Below are 24,619 nucleotides of genomic sequence, written 5' to 3' on the forward strand. Positions count from 1 at the left end.
CATGTTTGACAGTCGGGATGGTGTGTTCAGGGTGATGAGCTGTGTTTCTTTTACGCCAAACATAACGTTTTGCATTGTTGCCAAAAAGTTCGATTTTGGTTTCATCTGACCAGAGCACCTTCTTCCACATGTTTGGTGTGTCTCCCAGGTGGCTTGTGGCAAACTTTAAACGATACTTTTTATGTAGATCTTTAAGGGTCCTTTCACAGGGGCGTTCCGATCAGATCCGCCTGTCAGTTTTTTAGGCAAATCTGATTGGATGCCCCATTCAGCCCTATGGAGCAGCAGATGTCAGCGGTGACATGTCCGCTGACACCCGCATCCGATCCTGTCCGTGAAATCCGGACGGATGGAAACCCTATTTTCCATCCGTCCAGGGGATCGGATCGGAGAGCAGCGGGGCTCTGACACCTCCCTCTGTGCACTGTGTGCGGAGACGGAGCTGTCATCCGCCGGCTCAGCGGGGAACGGCGGATTGATCCCCGCTTAGCAGAGCATGGTCCGCAACGGAATGCGGACCATGTGAAAGGACCCTAAGAAATGGCTTTCTTCTTGCCACTCTTCCATAAAGGCCAGATTTGTGCAGTATACGACTGATTGTTGTCCTATGGACAGAGTCTCCCACCTCAGCTGTAGATCTCTGCAGTTCATCCAGAGTGATCGTGGGCCTCTTGGCTGCATCTCTGATCAGTCTTCTCCTTGTATGAGCTGAAAGTTTAGAGTGACGGCCAGGTCTTCGTAGATTTGCAGTAGTCTAATACTCCTTCCATTTCAATATTATCGCTTGCACAGTGTTCCTTGGGATGTTTAAAGCTTGGGAAATCTTTTTGTATCCAAACCCGGTTTTAAACTTCTCAACAACAGTATCTTGGACCTGCTTGGTGTGTTCCTTGTTCTTCATGATGCTCTCTGCGCTTTAAACGGACCTCTGAGACTATCACAGTGCAGGTGCATTTATACGGAGACTTGATTACACACCGGTGGATTCTATTTATCATCATTAGTCATTTAGGTCAACATTGGATCATTCACTGAATATATATATATATACGTATATTATATATATATATATATATATATATATATATATATATATATATATATATATATATATAATATATGTATATATACAATATATACAGTATATATATGTATACATACATACTTTAACTTATTTATAGTTTTTTATTATAATTTATGATTTTGTGTTTCAAACTTTATCATACCCGAGATGTTATAAAGAAGAACGCACAGTAAAAAAAAAAATCATATGTAAATAGTTGGTTTGGGCTGCTCATTCTTAAGAATTACATGCAAAATAATGGTACCGCTTTCAGCACCTAAAATCCGAAAGAATCATACCGACAGGGAGGTTAAAAGTGATCCAGGTGGCAGATTTGCCATGGGATCACTTCTATAGGCCCGCGGGAGAGGTGACCCCTCCCACCGCTTCCCGTTGGTTTCCGAGCTTACCGGAGCTGACGGTAACTGATCCGGTGCGGCCGATGGCAAGGCAGGAAGTCGAGTGAGGGCAAGATTGCCCCCACTCGGCTCTATGCCCTTGGAGGACAGGAGTGATGTCTGACGTCACTTCCGCCTCTTGTTCTTATCCACCTCCCGCGCGCTGCATAGACTGTTGACGGCAGGCGGGATCCTCTCTCCTTCTGGGACGGCATCATATGACGTCGCCCCAGTCTCACTGCGCCTGTGATGACATGGCTCTTTACCCATGTGATCAGCTATGTTCAATCACAGCTGATCACATGTAAACAAGGATATGATGGTATTCGGCTCTCCTCGCTTCACACTGACAGAGTGTGAGGAGAGGAGAGCCGATCAGTGGCATCTCCTCACAGGGGAGACTGTACAGAAAATCAGGGCACTGATTATCAGTGCCCTGATGAGTGCTGCCTATCAGTGCCCAGAAGTGATACCACTCTGTGCCCAGAAGTGATTCCAATCTGTGCTAATTAGTGATGCAAGTCAATGCTGCCTTTCAGTGCTGCCTATCCGCGCTGCCTATCGTTACCCATAAGTGCCGCCCATCTGTGCTCATTATTGCCGCATATCAGTTCGGCATATTAGTGCCTCCTCATCAGTTCCATCTCATCAGTGCCCATCAGTGTCCATCAATGCTGATCAGCGCACATTTATGAAGGAGAAAATGTTTTTTTTTTTCAAAATGTTCGGCCTTTTTTTTTTTTTTTTAAATCATAAACCCATTTGGGTACAGTGTTGCATGATCATGCAATTGTCATTTAAAGCGTGACAGCGCTGAAAGCTGAACATTGGCCTGGGCAGGAAGGGGGAAAACGTGCCCAGTATGGAAGCAGTTAAAGGGCTGATTTTTTTTTTTTTTGGTTAAAGGCGAAATGCCATTTTTTTTTGTATTTAAAGGTAAATGAGAGATCTGGGGTCATTTTGACTGCAGATCCCTCAATAAAGAGGACCTGTCATGCTTTTTTATATTACAAGGGATGTTTACATTCCTTGTAATAGAAATAAAAGTGCTAAAAAAAAAAATAAATAAATAAAGGGGCAGTGTAAAAATAAAAAAGTAAAATAAATAAGAAAAAAAATGTAAAGCACCCCATCCCTCTGTGCTCACACGCAGAAGTGAATGCGCCCGCATATGTAAACGGTGTTCCAACCACACATGGGAGGTATCGCTCGTAAAGTGGCGCCCGCCCCTAAGTTGTGCCCGCATATGTAAACGGTGTTCCAACCACACATGGGAGGTATCGCCGCAATAGTTAGGGTGAGAGCAATACTTCTAGCACTAGACCTCCTCTGAAAAAAAGGTTAAAGTGTCCTCTATGGAGATATTTATGTATCGTAATTTTTCGCCATTCCACGAGCATGCGCAATTTTAAAGCGTGACATGTTAGGTATCTATTTACTCAGCGTAACATCATCTTTCACATTTTACAAAAAAAAAAAAATGTAATTAATTAAGGTATATTTTTTTCAAAAAAGCTTTGTTTGAAAAACCGCTGCACAAATACAGTGTGACATAAAATGTTGCAATGACCGCCATTTTATTCTCTAGTGTCTCTGCTAAAAAAAAAAAAGTATATCTATATAATGTTTGGGGATTCTAAGTGATTTTCTAGCAAAAAGATACTGATTTTTACTTGTAAAGAACCAATGTCTGAAAAAGCCAAGGTCAGCAAGTGGCTGGAGATAGTTCATAAATTCCGGTGAGTGCAATCTCATGCAGGGCACTGTATGCACTGTGTTGATCAAGCAACAAAAAGTAAGTTGGTCACTAAGTACCAGCACTTTTTATTTTTGATTGGACATTACCCAGTGAGATATCACTGAATGCAAATAAGTTTATGTGATGGTGAGGAACTGTTAAGCACTGTATTAACACTAATCTCTGTTTTGTATTTTATGGTTTAGAGACTAGCACAGTTGGTTTTATTTAATATGAGCTGTATTCACACTGATACACTTACAACTGCAACAGTCCATTTCTTTCTTTATTTGCACAGATTCACTACTAAATAAAATTGCTAATTAAAATCCTTGGTGCTGAACCAATTACCTTTAACATTAATATATATATTCCTTACATTTTCTAAGAAGTATTTGATACTTGTATAAAGATAGAAACACTATCTTTAGCTATTCTTGTATACAGTGGGTACGAAAAGTATTCAGACCCCCTTAAATTTTTCACTCTTTGTTATATTGCAGCCATTTGCTAAAATCATTTAGGTTCATTCTTCTTCCTCATGAATGTACACATAGCACCCCATACTGACAGAAAAACACAGAATTGTTGACATTGTTGCAGATTTATTAAAAAAGAAAAACTGAAATATCACATGGTCCTAAGTATTCAGACCCTTTGCTCAGTATTTAGTAGAAGCCCCCTTTTGATCTAATACAGCCAGGAGTCTTTTTGGGAAAGATGCAACAAGTCTTTCACACCTGGATTTGGGGATCCTCTGCCATTCCTCCTTGCAGATCCTCTCCAGTTCTGTCAGGTTGGATGGTAAACGTTGGTGGACAGCCATTTTTAGGTCTCTCCAGAGATGCTCAATTGGGTTTAAGTCAGGGCTCTGGCTAGGCCATTCAAGAACAGTCTAGTTTAGCTGTGTGGTTAGGGTCATTGTCTTGTTGGAAGGTAAACCTTCGGCCCAGTCTGAGGTCCAGAGCACTCTGGAGAAGGTTTTTGTCCAGGATATCCCTGTACTTGGCCGCATTCATCTTTCCCTCGATTGCAACCAGTCGTCCTGTCCCTACAGCTGAAAAACACCCCCACAGCATGATGCTGCCACCACCATGCTTCACTGTTGGGACTGTATTGGACAGGTGATGAGCAGTGCCTGGTTTTCTCCACATATATCGCTTAGAATTAAGGCCAAAAAGTTCTATTTTGGTCTCATCAGACCAGAGAATCTTATTTCTCACCATCTTGGAGTCCTTCAGGTGTTTTTTAGCAAACTCCATGCAGGCTTTCATGTGTCTTACACTGAGGAGAGGCTTCCGTCGGGCCACTCTGCCATAAAGCCCCGACTGGTGGAGGGCTGCAGTGATGGTTGACTTTCTACAACTTTCTCCCATCTCCTGACTGTATCTCTGGAGCTCAGCCACAGTGATCTTTGGGTTCTTCTTTACCTCTCTCACCAAGGCTCTTCTCTCCCGATAGCTCAGTTTGGCCGGACGGCCAGCTCTAGGAAGGGTTCTGGTTGTCCCAAACATCTTCCATTTGAGGATTATGGAGGCCACTGTGCTCTTAGGAACCTTAAGTGCAGCAGAAATCTTTTTGTAACCTTGGCCAGATCTGTGCCTTGCCACAATTCTGTCTCTGAGCTCTTCAGGCAGTTCCTTTGACCTCATGATTCTCATTTGCTCTGACATGCATTGTGATCTGGAAGGTCTTATATAGACAGGTGTGTGGCTTTCCTAATCAAGTCCAATCAGTATAATCAAACACAGCTGGACTCAAATGAAGGTGTAGAACCATCTCAAGGATGATCAGAAGAAATGGAAAGCACCTGAGTTAAATATATGAGTGTCACAGCAAAGGGTCTGAATACTTAGGACCATGTGATATTTCAGTATTTCTTTTTTAATAAATCTGCAACAATGTCAACAGTTCTGTGTTTTTCTGTCAATATGGGGAGCTGTGTGTACATTCATGAGGAAGAAGAATGAACTTAAATGATTTTAGCAAATGGCTGCAATATAACAAAGAGTGAAAAATTTAAGGGGGTCTGAATACTTTTCGTACCCACTGTATGACTAATAGCCACCTTTCCTTCTTGATACATTTTCTCAAACTGTTTTGCACACTTCCTGTAACTTCTTTGATCCTACTAATCATCAAATTATCTTTAATACATACAAACATAGAGCAAAAAAATAACAAAAAAAAAAACATTTTACACAACATGTTTCACACTAGGGTGTACGTTTAGTAACCGGTGTTCAATGGGTGTTAAGTGGTGTTAAGCTTTATCACAGAGAATCAAGGTGATAATTTCCTAAGACGTGTTTAGTAAACCGTGTTAACTAAGGTAGGAACCAAATATCACGTCTCTTCACCTTACGGTGTTGTCTCTGTGATAACTACAGTGTTAGTATAGGAATGTACCTGTTTAGTAACCCGTGTTAGCTCAGAAGAGTCTTAAAACCAGTGTAAACTTGGTGTTAAATCTCCTGAATTTAACACCTAGTCAAACCAGGTGTGAAGGCCTTTTTTTCAGTGTAGAAGAGGAATTTTACTATACATTGTGGTCAGTAAGTGCTTCAGGACAACACTATTGTAGACTGCAGGGTATGTGTTCATCTAGAACCCTGTGTCTGCAGCATTCACATATCACGCATATATAATGGCAGAGCGGACATCTGTGCTGAGAAAGGAGAGCAGTTGACCTCAATGACAGAGAGGTGCATATTTCTTACTGCATGAGACCACTATCTTACTCACTTAAGCCACAATTGCGCAGTCCTGTGACGCTGTACCCAAATGAAATTGACGTCCTTTTTTCCCCACAAACAGAGCTTTCTTTTGGTGGTATTTGATCTCCTGTGCGATTTTTTGATCATGCGCTATAAACAAAAAAAGAGCGGCGACAATTTTGCAAAAATAACAATATTCTTCACATTTTTTTTATATGAAATTCCCCAAAAAAAATGTAAAAATCTAAATTTTTTAACATTTTAGGCCAATTTGTTTTCTGCTACATAGGTTTGGTAAAAAAAAAATCGCAATAAGCGTATTTTGATTGGTTTGCGCAAAAGTTATTGCGTTTACTAACTAAGGGAAAGATTTTTGTCATTTTTATTGTTTTTTTTTTAACGAGTAATGGCCTCGATCTGCGATTTTTTTGCGGGACTGCGACATTGCGGCGGACAGATCGGACCCTTGACTGACATTTTTTACACTTTTGGGGGTACCAGTGACATTACTACGGTAATCAGTGCTATACATATGCACTGTGGTTAAGTGTGTCCCTAGGGGCGTTCTTCTAACTGTGATTGGATGTGGCTTGTGATGTAACAGCACAGATCTATGGTCCTACATAGCAGGACCGTATGATCTCTGCTGTTACCCAGGGGAGAAAGACAGGCAGCTTTGTTTACATTAGCCGCTTGCCTTTCTCTTGGTGTAACCGACGATCACGAGTGACCGGCGGACATCAGGTCCGCCGGTCACACGCGCGGGGGGGCTTTGTGAGCAACCGGGAGTGCACCTCCAGCAGCGCTTGCTTGCTCCCTAGAGCCTCACAGGCTAGCGACGTAGTACTACGTCACTTTGCCTGTGAGGGGCTGACCGCCGCAGTAAATAGTCGTGCGGCGGTCAACAAGTGGTTAAGCCAATCATACATGGACTGAAATTTGGCTGGTTCAGCACGGACCAACTGAAATTCCATCAATGTATGGGCAGGCTGGTTGTACAGAAGTTGAGTGGTAGATGGACTTCTGTACAACCAGCCTGTCTGGGTTTTCCCCGATCAATTAGTGCTGCCAGCTATAGCCTGCAGTACTGATCAGTATTCTGACAGAAGGGAAGTATCCCTGTGGTCAGAACACAATAGCTCAGTGGAAATGATTCCCCTGTCCACATAAATGGAATGTGTGAATGGGTGAATCAAGTCATTTTTTTGTTTAACTCAGTGGTTGAAAAAAAAAAATATATATATTAATGTATGCCTTAGCATGTCTGATGCTTGGCAGCTGACACGTAGGATTGATATGTACTTTTAAGGGCCGATTCACACCACGCCAGCACATGAATCACGCATAAATGCACTGTGAGTTCCTGTGCGATCAGAAGACATGCAAAATGCATTCCATTTGTGATCTGCAGTGGGTGTCAATAGAAAGGTAATGACTCCCCAAATGCAGGTTGGAAATGCTGTGCGTTTGCCCACACTGGATCGCATAGTACTTTTGTACCATGCGATCTGGTTACAGTGCGGTTTAAAAAGTAGTACATGCACTACTTTTGGTGCAGCGTAGTGCGATTTTAGCCCATTCAGGGCCGGTTCATACTATGCCTACACATGCATCGCACAGAAATGAGCTGTGCATTCCTGTGCGATTTACATGTGGTTCTATGCAGTACGATTTCAGCCCATTTGTTTTGAATGGGCTAAAATCACACCACATACTGCACCAAAAGTAGTGCATTCACTACTTTTTAAACCGCACTGTAATCAGATCTTTTGTACCATGCAGTCCAGTGCGGGCAGGTGTGGGAAAATGCAACGCATTTGCAACCTGCGTTTGGGGTGTCATTAACTTTCTATTGACACCCACTGCAAATAGCAAATGGAGTACATTTTCCATGCGGTCTTAATCACATAGGAATGCACAGTATCTTTCCGTGCGATTCATGTGTGGGCATCGTGTGAACCAGCCCTAAAAGAGAAAAAAATAATGTGTCTGGAAATGAATGCAGTTAGCTAAGGTGGAAGGGATGGCAGGGTAATATTAAAAAAAATCTTTATTATTTTAATAAAGGTGTGTATAGGTTTTAAATGTGTTTTTTTTTATTGGCTATATTTTAACCCCATAACTCAGTTCTAAGGATTAACTTATGATCCTTTAGGGTGGAGGATGGTGGAGGAATAGTAGTTTTAAAAAAATAATATATGTAAATTTATATTTTAAAATATTAGTCAGGGTGTGTATGTGCTTTTAACATGTGTTAATTTTTTATTTTTCAACAGCTCTGAGAAACATCAATGTTCCTTTAGGCCCCGTTCACATTGCAGCGACCCGACTTTGCCGGGCGACCTCACAGGTCGCGGCACGCTGGTAGTGAAAAATAACCTGTATTTAGCCCCCGTTCACATACACCGAGGTCGCGGTGCGAGCAGCGTGCCGCGACCTCGGAGCGGCCGGCACGGACTTCATAACATTGAAGTCTATGCAGGTCGCTCCGGGTCGCCCCAAAGAAGCTTCGGACCCTTTTTCTAAGTCGGAGCGGCTTGTGTCGCTCCTATTAGAACGGGTCCATAGCTTCTGTATGGCAGGCGACCTACGGCGACCTGTGAGGCGACCAGGTCGCCTCACAGGTCACCCCAGTGTGAACGGGGGCTCACTGTGGATCATAGGGTTTCTCACACAGGATGGCTGCTGTGCAGCTAGTTAAACCTTCCCCACTCTCTAACACGGTGCTAACACTCTGATAGCTAACACCGCTTATCACCGAGCTGGAGTCAACACAACACGGTTTACTAAACAGCCTCACAGCCGGTGTTAAAATTGGCGGTGTTAGAGCGTGTTAGGAGAATAGTGATGACGCAAGAATTAACACCGGTTACTAAACGTACACCACAATCATTGCTTCGTTAAAAAAAAAAAAAAAAAACCCACGGTACTAGAGTTCTCAGTGCCCCGTCAAATCCTTAAAAAAACACCATTTACGAATGTGGTGGCACTTGTTTATGTAGCATATTGACTCCCTTGGATGACGTTATGATGCGTATATACACGTTCCTGGGTCATCACGCATGTCAAATTACATTAGGATGTCACGTTACATCATTTAATCATTTTGTGTGGAGCCGGTCCAGGTTCTGCAGGGATCCCAACAATTATGTTAAAATTCGCCCAGATGCCTTATTGGCAACAAACTCAGGTACTCAGTTTACATACAGTTCACGTTTTGCCCTATTGCCTATTCCTGGAATGTATGGGATGGTTTTTCTCTGTGTATATTATCAAATACCTTTAATAATTAACAGCATCCACTGTTCTCTCTTGGCTTTCTGCGTCAACTGACATCATTAGACACATTCAGTGATGCAAAGAACAAAGTACAATGTACAGAAACAGCCAAACCCCAGCTTTTCTTTCTTTATTTAGATGTCAGTTATCTACAAATAGATTTGTTATGGTTTATAGTATTCCACACATAATGGTTCTTTGCATAACTGCCTAAGGCTACATTCACATGGACAATTGCACTCCCTGTGATTTCGGGCAGTAAGAATCAGCAGATTGCTGCAGTCGGAATGGACTGGTGTGTAGGAATACAATGCAATGACAGGATGTTGGCAGCCACAGCTATTCATGACTATTTGAATAGCCAGCAATTGCCTGCAGTAATCATGGCTGGATGCATATAAAATGTAGCTATTCACATCACTTGTCCATTCCAGCCTTAGAAATCCACAGATTCTTGCCACAGGAAATTGTAGAATGTGTAATCACCCGTGTGAATGTAGCCTAACCTGTCAAAACCTGGTTTTAAAAAAAAATAAGGAAAGACTAATAACTTTGTCATGTTTTAGTTGCAATGTTCTACCTAATGCCCTTCCTGCTAACAAAGGAGCCAGACGGAAAGGGAATGAATGAAAAACATTTCAGCTGACCCACACACCATACCAAAAAATAAAAATTGTTAAACTCGCTAGGCATGAACTCCTGTCTGAGCTACCCCGCCAGGAAGCTGTAAAAAGTGGATAGCCAATCATAGGCAGCAGAGACATGTCCCGCCCTGCAGATGCACATATACGAGGGGCTAACTCGCCAGTCTACATCACTTGAATGGACAATTGCCAGCTGGACTTCCTAAGCTGTCAACAACTGGACTTGGGGGGAGGGGTCTCTTCACCTAGAAACTTTCAGAATCAATTCAAATCTTCAGATAATGTGCAGAGATTTTGACCATGAGGCTTAAAGCAGAACTTCACCTAAAAGGGGAAGTTCCACTTGTTTGCAGCTTCCCCCCTCCTCTTTAACAATTGTCACATTTTTACCTGCTCCCACTTCCGGTCTGATTGCTGCAGCAATCCGAGCAGATTTTTGGCCCTTTACTCCTTCCCCTGCCGCCTTTTGGGACAAAAAAACAACATCAAACGAGGATATAGTATGCAACCGGTCAAAATTACGAGGTTTGTATACCAATGCCAGAAGCCTGGCAAACAAGATGGGAGAGCTGGAGCTGCTGATGTATGAGGAGGACTTAGATTTTGTGGGGATAACAGAGACTTGGATCGACAGCTCTCATGATTGGATGGCGACCATTCAGGGGTATTCCCTTTATCGCAGGGATAGAGAAGGTAAAAAAGGGGGAGGGGTATGTCTGTATATTAAGAACAGTGTACAGGTAAATATGAGGGATGATATTAATAATGAAGCTATGGACGAGGCAGAATCCCTATGGGTAGAACTTAAAAGGGAAAGCACTATAGGGAAGGAAATATTGGGCGTATGCTATAGGCCCCCCAACCAGAGGGAGGAGGGGGAGGTGGACCTCCTTTTACAGATAGGATTGGCAGCAAGGATGGGAAATGTCATTATACTGGGGGACTTTAATTATCCAGATATAGACTGGGCAGAAGGAACCGCGCATTCAGCCAAGGCTCGGCAGTTCCTAAAGGTTTTGCAGGACAATTTCATGGGTCAGATGGTGAACGCACCAACAAGAAACAATGCAGTACTTGACCTACTGATTACCAACAATACAGACCTGCTCACGGATATAGAAATACGGGGCAACTTAGGAAACAGTGACCATAGGTCAATAAGTTTCAGTATTAATTACAGTAATAGGAAACACAAGGGTAATATAAGTACACTGAATTTCAAAAGAGCCAATTTCCCAAAACTGCGCTCTCTGCTAGAAAATATCAAATGGGATAGAACCCTGGGAACAAAGAACACGGAGGAAAAATGGGAGTGCTTCAAGAGCATACTTAACAAAGGGATTGGCCAGTGCACTCCAAAGGGAAATCAATTTAAAAGAGCAAAACTAAACCCTGGGTGGCTAAACTCCAACATAAAAATGCATATTAATGAAAATAGTTTGGTGCACTACAATGTGTTATGATGTTTGCATAAACAATAAAAACTTATGTTGAACATATACATATAAACAAAGCAATAAATGTATAATCCACCAAGTGAAAAATTCAAACAAGTGCTCAATAAAAAAGTGATAAGTGTCCATACAAATGCTGAACAAAAATGATATAAATGTCCAAACAGGTGCTGAACAAATTCCAATCTTTTTCCAAAGAAAATTCAAGTGTAGAAATAGTGAAATAAACTGGTGATGAAGTAGTTTCAGCAAGGTTGTGACAGTTTCCCATCACCTCTTGAGTATACTTCTTACCAGAGTGAAAGGGCATATAGGTGATAATCGTTCCCAAGAAACCTCTGATGACACCTCAAAAAACTTAGGGTGAATCAGTAGTACCTTCACCAAGTTAACAGGTGGGCTCTTAAAGGCATATAAAGAAATGAAGAGCGTTTTAAATCATTCCTTTCTCCCTGCACTTGTGGTGATGGAAGGGTTTCTCCTGACACTTGCACTCGGTTTCGCATCCATAGCTGGAGGCCAATGTCCTCCCTGTGGTCCGCCAACAAATGAAAGATCCAAAGTAAAAAAAAACAGCTGATGACCACTCTTATACCGCCTAGACACAGATATTTGTCATTCTTTATGGATTTCTCACTCTTCCTTGTTTTTTCCTTTCTTAGTTCTGGAAAAAACTTTCAAGGAAGAGTGAGAAATCCATAAAAGAATGACAAATATCTGTGTCTAGGCGGTATAAGAGTGGTCATCAGCTGTTTTTTTTTTACTTTGGATCTTTCATTTGTTGGCGGACCACAGGGAGGACCTTAGCCTCCACCTATGTATTGGTGAAGGTACTACTGATTCACCCCGAGTTTTTTGAGGTGTCATCAGAGGTTTCTTGGGAACGATTATCACCTATATGCCCTTTCACTCTGTCCCAACCTTGCTGAAACTACTTTATCACCAGTTTATTTCGTCACTATTTCTACACTTGAATTTTCTTTGGAAAAAGATTGGAATTTGTTCAGCACCTGTTTGGACATTTATATCATTTTTGGTCAGCATTTGTATGGACACTTATCACTTTTTTATTTAGCACATTGTAACACATTGTAGCACACCAAACTATTTTCATTATATTCATTTCCACACATTGGATCTTTGGTAGCAGCACATCACAATTTATCAGTGCACTTTTTTTCATTCTCCTAAAAATGCATATTAATACTAAAGAAAAGGCCTTCAAAAAATACAAGACTGAGGGGTCATTGGGAGCATTCAAGCATTACAAAGAGTGTAATAAGAAATGTAAAGACGAAATCAAGGCGGCTAAAATAGAACACGAGAGACATATAGCGGAAGAGAGTAAAAATAACCCCAAGAAATTCTTTAGGTATATTAACAGTAAGAAAGCGAGGCCAGAACACATTGGCCCCATAAAAGACGACAAAGGAAATTTGGCCACAGAGGACAGAGAAAAGGCGGAAGTGTTAAATAATTTCTTCTCTTCAGTCTTCACAAAAGAATCGGGGGTCTACATTAACCCAGCTTGTAATGATAAACTAAATAATACACCTCGGGAAGTACCCCCATGGCTAACAGAGGATAGACTTAGAACTAAACTAGAGAAACTTAACATAAATAAATCACCGGGACCGGATGGCTTGCACCAATGGCTCTTAAAGAGCTCAGCCAGATGATTGCCAGACCATTATTCTTGATCTTTAACCACTTAAGCCCCGGAGGATTTGGCTGCTAAAGGACCAGGGTTTTTTTTGCGATTTTTTACTGCGTGAATTTAATGGACAATTGCGCGGTCGTGCGACGCTGTACCTAAACGAATTTGACGTCCTTTTTTTCCCACAAACAGAGCTTTCTTTTGGTGGTATTTGATCACCTGTGCGATTTTTTGATCACGCGCTATAAACAAAAAAAAGAGCGTAAATTTTGCAAAAATAACAATATTTTTCACATTTTTTATATGAAATTCCCCAAAAAAAAATGTAAAAATCTAAATTTTTTAACATTTTTCAGCCAATTTGTTTTATGCTACCTATGTTTGGTAAAAAAAATCGCAAAAAGCATATTTTGATTGGTTTATCGCGTTTACTAACAAAGGGAAAGATTTTTGTCATTTTTGGTGTTTTTTTTTAACGCGTAATGGCGGCGATCTGCGATTTTTTTTCGGTACTGCAACATTGCGGCGGACAGATCGGACCCTTGACTGACATTTTTTACGCTTTTGGGGGTACCAGTGACATTAATGCAGTAATCAGTGCTATATATATGCACTGTTACTGCAAAAATGACACTGGTAGGGAAGGGGTTAACTTTATTGGACAGGGAGGGGTTAAGTGTGTCCTAGGGGTGTGATTCTAACTGTGCAGGGACATTGCTATTGGTGTAAAAGCAAAGATCAACAGTTCTACATAGTAGAACGGTCAGATCTTCACTTTTACACAGGGAGAACTGACAGGCAGCTTGTTTACACAAGCCGCTCTGTCTTTCTCCCTTCACAGGAGCGATCGTAGTGTGACTGGCGGACAATCACTGGGGCAATGATTCGTTTGGATACTGGCCACCCATGTGACTCCGCCCGCAATAGGCTCGCAAGTCAGTGACAGGCGAGTGACGTATCGATACGTCACTCTGCCTGGCCGGGGCTGACCGCCGCAGTATATAGTCGTGCGGCGGTCGGCAACCGGTTAAGGATAGTCTACAGACAGGTATGGTGCCAGCTGATTGGAAAAAAGCCAACGTGGTACCAATATTTATAAAAGGGCCGAGATATATCCCGGGTAACTATAGGCCGGTCAGCCTAACATCAGTAGTCTGCAAGATTTTGGAGGGGATGTTAAGGGACCACATACAGACTTTAGTAATGAAAACGGTATTATTAGTAATAGGCATGGATTCATGAAAAATCGTTCTTGCCAAACCAATCTATTAACCTTCTACGATGAAGTGAGCTGCCACCTAGATTAAGGTAAGCCTGTGGATGTGGTGTATCTGGACTTTGCAAAGGCATTTGACATGTCGGCAAACATGGCCCTTCACGGGTTAAAGGTTATGTACTCCACTTGTGAGCGAGACCTAAGAAAAAATGGCTTACTAATGCACATAGAAGAACGAAAATGGATAGACAGAGGACTTGTTTTATGGTACCCATAGGAAACATTTTAGAATATACCACATCTTTCCAGGATGACTTTGATATTTGTTAAAAGCAAAGAATTATGAAATAGTAAATACACACATTACTGAAAGACCTAATGGTAAATTTATTGAAGGGCATGGTCATTAAGACATGCTTGTGCATAGTTCTGTACAAACTGGTTGGGGGATAGATGGAAATTTAGTGTTTCTGATTGAAAGTAAGAGTTTAATCCTTTGAACAGGGTGTAGACCTAAATGTTTTGGAAATATCACCTGTGAAACGATGGGAGTAGTATATATATTTAACCTGTTCCTGTGTATCTTTCTATGTAAGGAAAACCTGCCAGATAGTACAGAAAAGACTCCATGATCACGTCGCTGATATACAGACTTTAAATGTTATGCTATCTATAGCTAAGCTCTTTGCATTTAACCATGAAGGTAAATTGAATGGTTTGAAAACATGGGTGATTGAGAGTATCCCAGATTATAAGAAAAGGGTGACAATGACAAAAAAAAAATAAAAATATCTTACAGAGAGAGACCAAATGAATACATGTCCTACACACAACACATCCTCCTGGACTCAGTGAGAGTTTTAGTTTTAGTCCTTTTTGTAAATATTTTCAATATGGTGTTTAACATTATTAAAATCGACACTTAAGATCTGTTCATATTTAGGATTTTATTATTAATCTCTGTTTATTTATATGCAACCAGCTGGTTTTTAAATTAAAGTACTAGGGTTTAGAAGTTGTTTCCTTATAGATTAACTTTTCCATATTAACTTATGTATTGCTGTAATTTGTTGCTTTTGTTCTCTTTTGTTTGTTGGGTTTATTTGGTGGTTGGGTAGGGTGGGGCTGAGATTTCTGCCACTCTGCCTATTCCTCCCCTTCTTTTCCCCCTTTCCAGTCACTTGGGACTGCCTGCCTATTTGGGCCAGCAGAATTTCTTGCATGGTGGCGTGGGCACAGGAAGTCTATTGTGCATGCCCTTCTATGTGGAGGACGTTGACAGTCACACCAGGTGGTGTGGCATCGTATGTCGTGATGCCGGTGTTTTATCGTGACCGGTTGCTACATACAGTGGTAATATTTAATTATTTTTATACTAAGCCTGCTTTAAGGTGCAGTGAGTGACGTTCTCTACTTTCATAGTCACTTTTGTCTTCTATTGGTCCCAACAACTATTGCTGATTGTAGACCCTATAGCATACTTGGAGGATGTAAGTTTAATTTCACACATTACAGGTTAAATCCACCTAGAGATTTGAAACCATTTGGACTATCTATTGTTTCCAGGAGAAGGTGCCTAATTCTGAATGTGTGGCTTACCACCCTTGCCACTTTTATGGTTGGTTTTATGAATATAATGCAATAAATGATTTATACGAACTATTTGGTTGCATTTTTCTATATATTTTTAAAGAGATATTTTTAAAGTTTTAAGTTTTAAATGTCCATGGTGGCCTAAAAACAGTGGGTTCTTTAACAGGGAGATTGTTAATGATCCTTTGTTCTACTGTTTGCTTCGGATAATATGGTTGGTTGGTTTGAAGGTCTTTTCTTTGTTTTTTGTGTTTGCAAGGGTGAAGAAAATAGGATGTGGACATTATGGCGTTCAGGTTCAACAACAAACTGAAAAAAAAATGTAGTTAAGACCAGGGATTCTCTAGCCTTCACTGATACTGTAGATGCTCTAGTGATTCCTTGGACTTAGTTCAAGCTGGTTTATGCCTTTCCTCAGATGAAGATCCTTACTTGACTGCTGCACAAGAGTAGCAAAGGGTTCTCTTGCTTCCCATTGTGCCAAATTGGCCCAAAGAATGTGGTACACAGACATACTCAGACTTCTATTGGAAAGGCTTTGGCCTCTTCCAAACAGACCAGATTTACTGGCCCAAGGCCTCATTTTTCATTCTATTTCTCAGCCGATGACTTTATAACTTGGGTTTCAACAGCCATACCTTTTAAAATAAATGGCTTTTTTTGGTATTTTGAATATATTATTCCCACCTTACCCCTCCAACTCTTGCAAAACGTTTCTTCAGTATGTTGCTCATATAAACCCCAACTTCAATCACCCTTTTAACCAATTAGAGATATCCTGTTGGAAGATCTCACTCATAAGGATACCTTTCTGGTAGCCATTATATCTTTTAGGCATGTTTCTGAATTGGCAGCTTTTACCTGTAAAGAAATGTTTTCTTATATTCTACTTTGACCAAAAACTTCCTTCCTACCTAACATGGGCTCTTCCTTTCACCTCATTGAGGACATTGTTCTTCCTTCCCTTTGTCCTGCCGCAAAACATGACAAAGAAGTTTCCCTACATTGCCTAAATGTAGTCAGGGCTGTCTGAGTCTACCTGGCAGCCATAGCCTCTTTTTGACTTTCCTATAGGCCCTCCTAGAGGGCATCTTGCTTCTGCCTCCACCAATGCCAGGTAAAATGCCATTTTTGGGATGTCACCAGAATGGAAATAGAGAAGAAAATCTTCCAATGGGGACAATAATTCTGGTGGAAACCAAAGAGTCTCTCACTTTGGAGGGATTTCCTCTCACCTCTGTTTTTAGCTATGGGATAGTAAGTGAAGGAAAATATCCACATTGTACAAAAAAATGAAGAGGCATTATAACCCTTCTTTATTCTATCGAAAATTGCCTATTAGTTTTACCATAAAAGGCTTCTATCAGAAATGAAAACAAATGCAGCAATGCAGAGGGAGAAGAAGTCAAGAGGAACCTGGTTCCTTTATGGTTTCTTGAGTCACTGGGGCAATGATTCGTTTGGATACTGGCCACCCATGTGACTCTGGCAACCATCTTAGGTGTGGCAGTCTATATAAGACAAAAAAGTGGGTACTGCCCTCACCTTTAACTACAGCAAGGAGCATTAGAAAGGCAACACATATGAAAAAAACAAAGACATTTAACGCATACTGTTGAACAGGTCAATTCAGTTGGTCGCAGGCTGGTCTGTAAGTTGAGCTTGGAAATTTCTTAGTTTTTTTTTTTTTCATATGCATTGCCTTTCCAACGCTCCTTGCTGCATTTACCAGTTACAGGTGAGGGCAATACCCACTTTTTTGTACTATGAATGATAATGGTCAGGCAACGCACTGACACCTTGCTGCCACAGTGCTATGAGCTGGGTGTTTGTTGTGCCCCTGTGCCTTTAAGAAGGGGTAGGCTCCCTTCAGGTTTATCTGCCCTAGACCTGTTCATCTAAATGCATGTGCTTCCATTGTTGGAGACTTACAGAAATTAAAGTTAGGTTCACAGAAAATAGGGTGCCTTGCCGGGGCTCTATGGCTTACGCACGTATTTGCAAATGCGTGCAACTAAACCCCTATTTTTAACGCATACTGTTGGACAGGTCAATTTGTTTGGTTGCAGACTGGTTGGTAAGTTAAGCTTGGAAATTTCTTGTTTTTTTTCAGAGTCTATATAAGGCCTTGGCCCCTCGGTTTGGTGTGTTTTATGCAAGTGGGTAGAGTAGGGACAGGTAACCTGTCTGTAAGGGACAGTACAAGCAGTAGGGAAATGAGGAGGGGAAAGCATAGGGTTTGCAATTTCTTTGGACATCTGCCTGCTTGGGCTCAAGATGGGCAGGCTCCATTCTGCCCCTCTCTACAGACGCTGTCAGTTTGGCTGAAACCTACACCCTTTCAGAACTGTGAGTATTACCGGTTGGTCTGCCTTCTGTTTGCAAAGTATCTATGCATTATTTCAATACAAGTAATTTAATCGCACTGGCACTGTGTGTGTTATTGCCGTCCCCACCCTGCAACCACAGCTGAGAGCTGAACTGGTTATTGCTAGCTAGAATGCTTTGATTCCAACTGACATATCATAAAGAACCTTTTTTATAGTTTTATAACTTTGTTATGGGAGCAGGCAGGGGAGACACAGGAGTCATATACCATTAAAAGCTGGCTCAAGATGTTAATGATTAAATAGAGGAAATATAGTTTACACACTTGCTGAATATTAAAAAATGTATCTACTAATTGAAAGCGAACATAGTGAAGAGATAATGAAGTAGATATTGGCGCTCACACCATCACCTGTGAAGCAAGTGAATAAATTGATTCAAAGTCCACAAAACAAAGGAAAGTCCATATTGGTATTAAACAAACAAAATGTCCATGAAAAATTAGTTAAAATCCTTCAACGACTGTCCACCACACCACGTGCACCTGTGTCACCACTCCCTTTTGGATGTCCACTCACCAAATATACATGCCAAATATTCTCATATAGGCAAAAACAGCAAATACCCACTCTAAGGTTAATGGTCGTTCAAAAGTTGTGTCCAATCCTCTATGGTGCTCCATACGTGAATAACATTAGCGTGAAAAATAAATAAATACCGATAGTATAATAATGTAAGAATACTTTATTAAAAGACAGCTAATACTCATTTAATACACTCACAATATACAAGTTGAAATGGCGCATATCAAGGTGACAGGTATGATGACATATCAGAACACCATAGAGGATTTGACACAACATTTGAACGAACATTAACCCTAGAGTGGGTATCTGCTGTATTTGCCGATATGAGAATATTTGGCATATATATTTGGTGAGTGGACAGTCTTTAACCACTTAAGCCCCGGAAGATTTGACTGCTCAAAGACCAGGTCCTATTTTGCGATTCGGCACTGCGTGACTTTAACGGACAATTGCGCGGTCGTGCGATGCTGTACCCAAACAAAATTGACATCCTTTTTTCCCCACAAATAGAGCTTTCTTTTGTTGGTATTTGATCACCTGTGCGATTTTTATTTTTTGCGTTATAAACAAAAAAAAGAGCGACAAATTTGAAAAAAATATTTTTCACATTTTTTTTATATGAAATTCTCAAAATTTTTTAACATTTTAGGCCAATTTGTTTTCTGCTACATATGTTTGGTAATAAAAATCGCAATAAGCGTATTTTGATTGTTTACTAACTACGGGAAAGATTTATGTAATTTTTATTGTTTTTTTTTTTTACTAGTAATGGCGGCGATCTGCGATTTTTTTTTTGTGGGACTGCGACATTGCGGCGGACAGATCGGACCCCTGACTGACATTTTTGACACTTTTGGGATTACCAGTGACTTTACTACAGTAATTAGTGCTATAAATATGCACTGTTACTGTCAAAATGACACTGGCAGGGAAGGGGTTAACTTTATTGGTGATCAAGGGGTTAAGTGTGTCCCTAACGGCCCCCTAAGGGGGGCGTGGCTTGTGATGTAACCACAGAGACATACGATCCTACATAGCAGGATCGTATAGTCTCTACACTTACATCAGGGAGAATGACAGACGGCTGTGTTTAGATGGGAGATGCCTGTGAACGAGCGGGGGTGGGAGCGTGCCTCCAATGGCGCGCGCTCGCCCCCTACAGGCGGCTGAGCGAGTGACGTATCCCTACGTCACTTTGCCCAGCAGAGGCTGCCTGCCGCAGTATATCTGCGGGGGGCGGTCGTTATGTGGTTAAAGGATGTTGACTCATTTTTCATGGACATTTTGTTTGTTTAATAACGATACGTTTTTTAATGTTCTTTTGTTTAAGTGGCAGCTGATTACATGGACTCTTTCTGACATGGCGCAGTGGTAGGATCTTTTTAGTAGTGCGTCCTTTATACTGATCCTGGTGGTGTGTTTTCACACTTGCTGAATATACAGTATCTTCAAAAAGTCAAATCAAAAGTGAGTACACCCCTTACATTTTTGTAAATATTTTATTATATCTTTTCACGTGAAAACACTGAACAAATTACACTTTTCTACAATGTAAAGTAGCGAGTGTACAGCTTGTATAACAGTGTAAATTTGATGTCCCCTCAAAATAACTCAACACACAGCCAATAATGTCTAAACCACTGGCAACAAAAGGGAGTACACTCCTAAGTGAAAATGTCCAAATTGGGCCCAATTATCCATTTTCCCTCCCCAGTGTCATGTGACTCATTCGTTTTACAAGGTCTCAGGTGTGAATGTGGAGCAGGTGTGTTAAATTTGGTGTTATCGCTCTCACTCTCTTATACTTGTCACTGGAAGTTCAACATGGCACCTCATGGGAAAGAACTCTGCAGTTTCTGAAAAAAAGAATTGTTGCTCTACATTAAGATGGCGTAGGCTATAGGAAGATTGCCAAGACCCTGAAACTGAGCTGCAGCAGGGTGGTCAAGACCATATAGCGGTTTAACAGGACAGGTTCCACTCAGAACATGCTTCACCATGGTCGACCAAAGAAGTTGAGTGCACTTGCTCAGCGTCCTATCCAGAGGTTGTCTTTGGGAAATAGACGTATGATTGCTGCAGAGGCTGAAGGGGTGGGGGGGTCAGCCTGTCAGTGCTCAGACCATACGCTGTACACTGCATCAAATTGGTCTGCATGGCTGTCGTCCCAGAAGTAAGCCTCTTCTAAAGATGATGCTCAAGAAAGCCCGCAAACAGTTAACTGAAGACAAGCAGACTAAGGGCATGGATTTATGGAACCATGTCATGTGGTCTGATGAGATCAAGATAAAACTATTTGGTTCAGATGGTGTCAAGCGTGTGTGGCGGTTACCAGGTGAGGAGTAAAAAGACAAGTGTGTCTTGCCTACAGTCCAGCATGGTGGTGGGAGTGTCATGGTCTGGGGCTGCATGAGTGCTGCCGGCACTGGGGAGCTACAGTTCATTGAGGGAACCATGAATGCCAACATGTACTGTGACATACTGAAGCAGAGCATGATCCCCTCTCTTCAGAGACTGGGGGCAGGGCAGTATTCCAACATAACGACCACAAATACACCTCCAAGATGACCACTGCCTTGATAAAGAAGGTAAATGTGATGGACTGGCCAAGCATGTCTCCAGACCTAAACCCTATTGAGCATCTGTGGGGCATCCTCAAACGGAAGGTGGAGGAGTGCAAGGTCTCTAACATCCACCAGCTCCTGATGTCGTCATGGAGGAGTGGAAGAGGACTGCAGTGGCAACCTGTAAAGTTCTGGTGAACTCCATGCCAAGAGGGTTAAGGCAGTGCTGGAAAATAATGGTGGCCACAGAAAATATTGACACTTTGGGCCCAATTTAGACATTTTACTTCGAGATGTACTCACTTTTGTTGCCAGTGGTTTAACATTAATGGCTGTGTGTTTAGTTATTTTGAGGGGGCAGCAAATATACAGTTATACAAGCTGTACACTCACTACATCACATTGTAGCAAAGGGTCATTTTTTCAGTGTTATCACATGAAAAGATATAATAAAATATTTGCAAAAATGCTAGTGCTGTACTCACTTGAGATAAGTGAGATACTTGGTATGCATTACAGATGTGGCGGTTTTCGGTAATGCGATAAATCGTGATACTGCATACGTACGGTATTGTTATCGTGGGCATTTTTAAATACCGTATTTTTTTCCATGCACTGCCCCCGAGACTTTTTCTCTCCATACACTGCTCCCCCCCCCCCGAGTGTTTTTCTCTCCATACACTGCCCCCCCCGAGTGTTTTTCTCTCCATACACTGCCCCCCCCCCCCCGAGTCTCCCACGGGTCCGGCTTCCTTGCACAGTTGTGCTTTACTAGAACTGAGCCACTACTTCCTGTATAGGTCCGGGTCATAGGCGGAGTGATATCAGATGCACAGATACACAGGAAGCAGCGACTTTGCTCTATACTGCCGCATGCTTTCTCCCGGGCTCAGCGGCCACAGACAGACAGAGCTACTGCCTACAGGCAAATCCCCTGCAAGTACCTACCCACTACTATATGATAGATACAGTAGATATACCTGTATATATATATATATATATATATATATGTGTGTGTGTGTATATATATGTTGTGTGTGTATATATATATATATATATATGTATATATGCACAGACATAGCAGCCCACATTACATTATTATATAGTCAGTCAGTACAGACTCTGTGAACCACATGTATGCGAATGGGCTTGTATGGAATGGGCTTGGGCTGCTATGTCTGCGTTTTCAGATGAAAAAAGGTGCATGCAGAATTTAAGAAAATGCAGTGGCCGTGAAATCCATCCTGCTTTTGCACCGTGCGACTTACCTGCAAGTCCTGCACACGCAAACTGTGTTTTTAAATGCTGGGCCCACGTATATAAAAACACAGAAAGCTTACCAATGCAGGAACTGCAGGTAAGTCGCATGGTGCAAAAGCAGGATGGATTTCAAGGCCACTGCAATTTTTTTAATACTGTGATAATATTGTATACCGTGGCAAAACCTTATTCAGTTAATCGCAGCATAGAAATCTGATACCGTCACATGCCTTGTATGTATGTACTGTATGTATATATATATATATATATATATATATATATATATACACACAGATTGGAATTTTGGAGTAATGCTGATGAAACAGGTGACTATTGTACAAGTGAATCTTTGCTTGGTATGCTTGGTAACTCTTTTGAACTGAAGCATTTCCAAGCCTCTGTTTACTTCAGCGATTCAGTTTATCCCAAAGTCTGTTTTATGTTTTTATACTGTCTGCAGTGGAAAATACCAATCCATCTAAACGGTTAATTTTCATAAAGGCTCTTCCTGTGGAGGTTTGAATTTGATTGCTTGTAAGGGCAATACAGACACTTGATATTAAAGTGTATCTAAAGCAAAACATTTTTGATTGTGTGGAAAGGTTAGAAACTGAATTGTTTTTTTTTTTTTTTTTGGGGGGGTAGCTGATGTTCAGGTATTCTGAGAGCTGCCAACGACAGCTGTTAGAATGTAGTTGCCCAGCAGGAGTGTTTGACCAGCTGTTGATGTCCAACAGAGATGTACCCTAATCATCTTCCCTATGTTTTTTATGGTGTGTCTATGTAATAGACTCAATCCTTTTTTGTGAGGTTTTTTTTTATTGTTTGTTTTACATTACATCTGTGGTTGCCCTTGTTACATTTGAGGTACACCACATTGCTGTAGGTGAAGCTGTAGTATCTTGTAATACTGAAGGTTAATTTGTGCTTGTGACGCTTCCTAATAGATTGATGGGGCTACAGTTTGCAGAATTTTTCGTTGCAAGGATTTGTTTCCGGCAGTGGGGAGCTTACAGTTCATTGAGGGAACCATGAATGCCAACATTTACTGTGACATACTGAAGCAGAGCATGATCCCCTCCCTTCTGAGACTGGGCCGCAGGGCAGTATTCCAACATGATAACGACACCAAACACACCTCCAAGACGACCACTGCCTTGCTAAAGAAGCTGAGGGTAAAGGTAAAGAACTGGCCAAGCATGTCTCCAGACCTAACGACTATTGAGCATCTGTGAGGCATCCTCAAATGGAAGACGGAGGAGCGAAATGTCTCTAACATCCACCAGCTCCATGATGTCATCATGGAGGAGTGGTAGAGGACTCCAGTGGCAAACTGTTTAGCTCTGGTGAACTCCATGCCCAAGAGGGTTAAGGCAGTGCTGGAAAATAATAGTGGCCACAGAAAATATTGACACTTTGGGCCCAATTTAGAAATTTTCACTTAGGGGTGTACTCACTTTTGTTGCCAGCGGTTTAGACATTAATGCCTGTGTGTTGAGTTATTTTGAGGGGACAACAAATTTACACTATAAAGGTGTAAAATAGCAAACTTATGCGCTAAAATAAGGTAAACGACGCCCTGGATCTACAGACTAGATCAATAAAAGCAATAGTGGAACAACACAGAGAAAGCAGCTGATTTGGTAGTGTCACCACATATCCCAATAATATTTAAAAAGCAAAAAATCAGTGCTCAACTCTTTGATGAGATGAACCACTCTAACTGTATCAAGACGTGAAGAAATAAACCGGATATTTCTAAAAGGCTACAAGATGCATAAAAGTGGAATAATCCAAAATAAATATTTCATATGTGAGTGTAACACAATCAAGAATGGTGTAAATCTAAAAACTTCCAATCACAACTATTAAAATTCTCAAGAGGTGTCTAAAAGCACAGAGGTGATATCTAAAGGCGATGATAAAGGAAAAGATGATCCCAATAAAAGTACAATCAATCAGAAACTTGGTAATTCATAAAATAAAAGTGATGAGCAGTGAATAACAAATTCTTTGTAAATTGTGCAGACAATCTCCTGATTAAAATATTATAACATACAGTGATAAACCATCAATAAATTATGTGCAGCAAAAAAATATATTATAAATAATCGGTGTCAA

Source organism: Pelophylax lessonae, assembly GCF_965119305.1.
Source record: "Pelophylax lessonae genome assembly, chromosome: 12".
Lineage (NCBI taxonomy): Eukaryota > Metazoa > Chordata > Amphibia > Anura > Ranidae > Pelophylax > Pelophylax lessonae.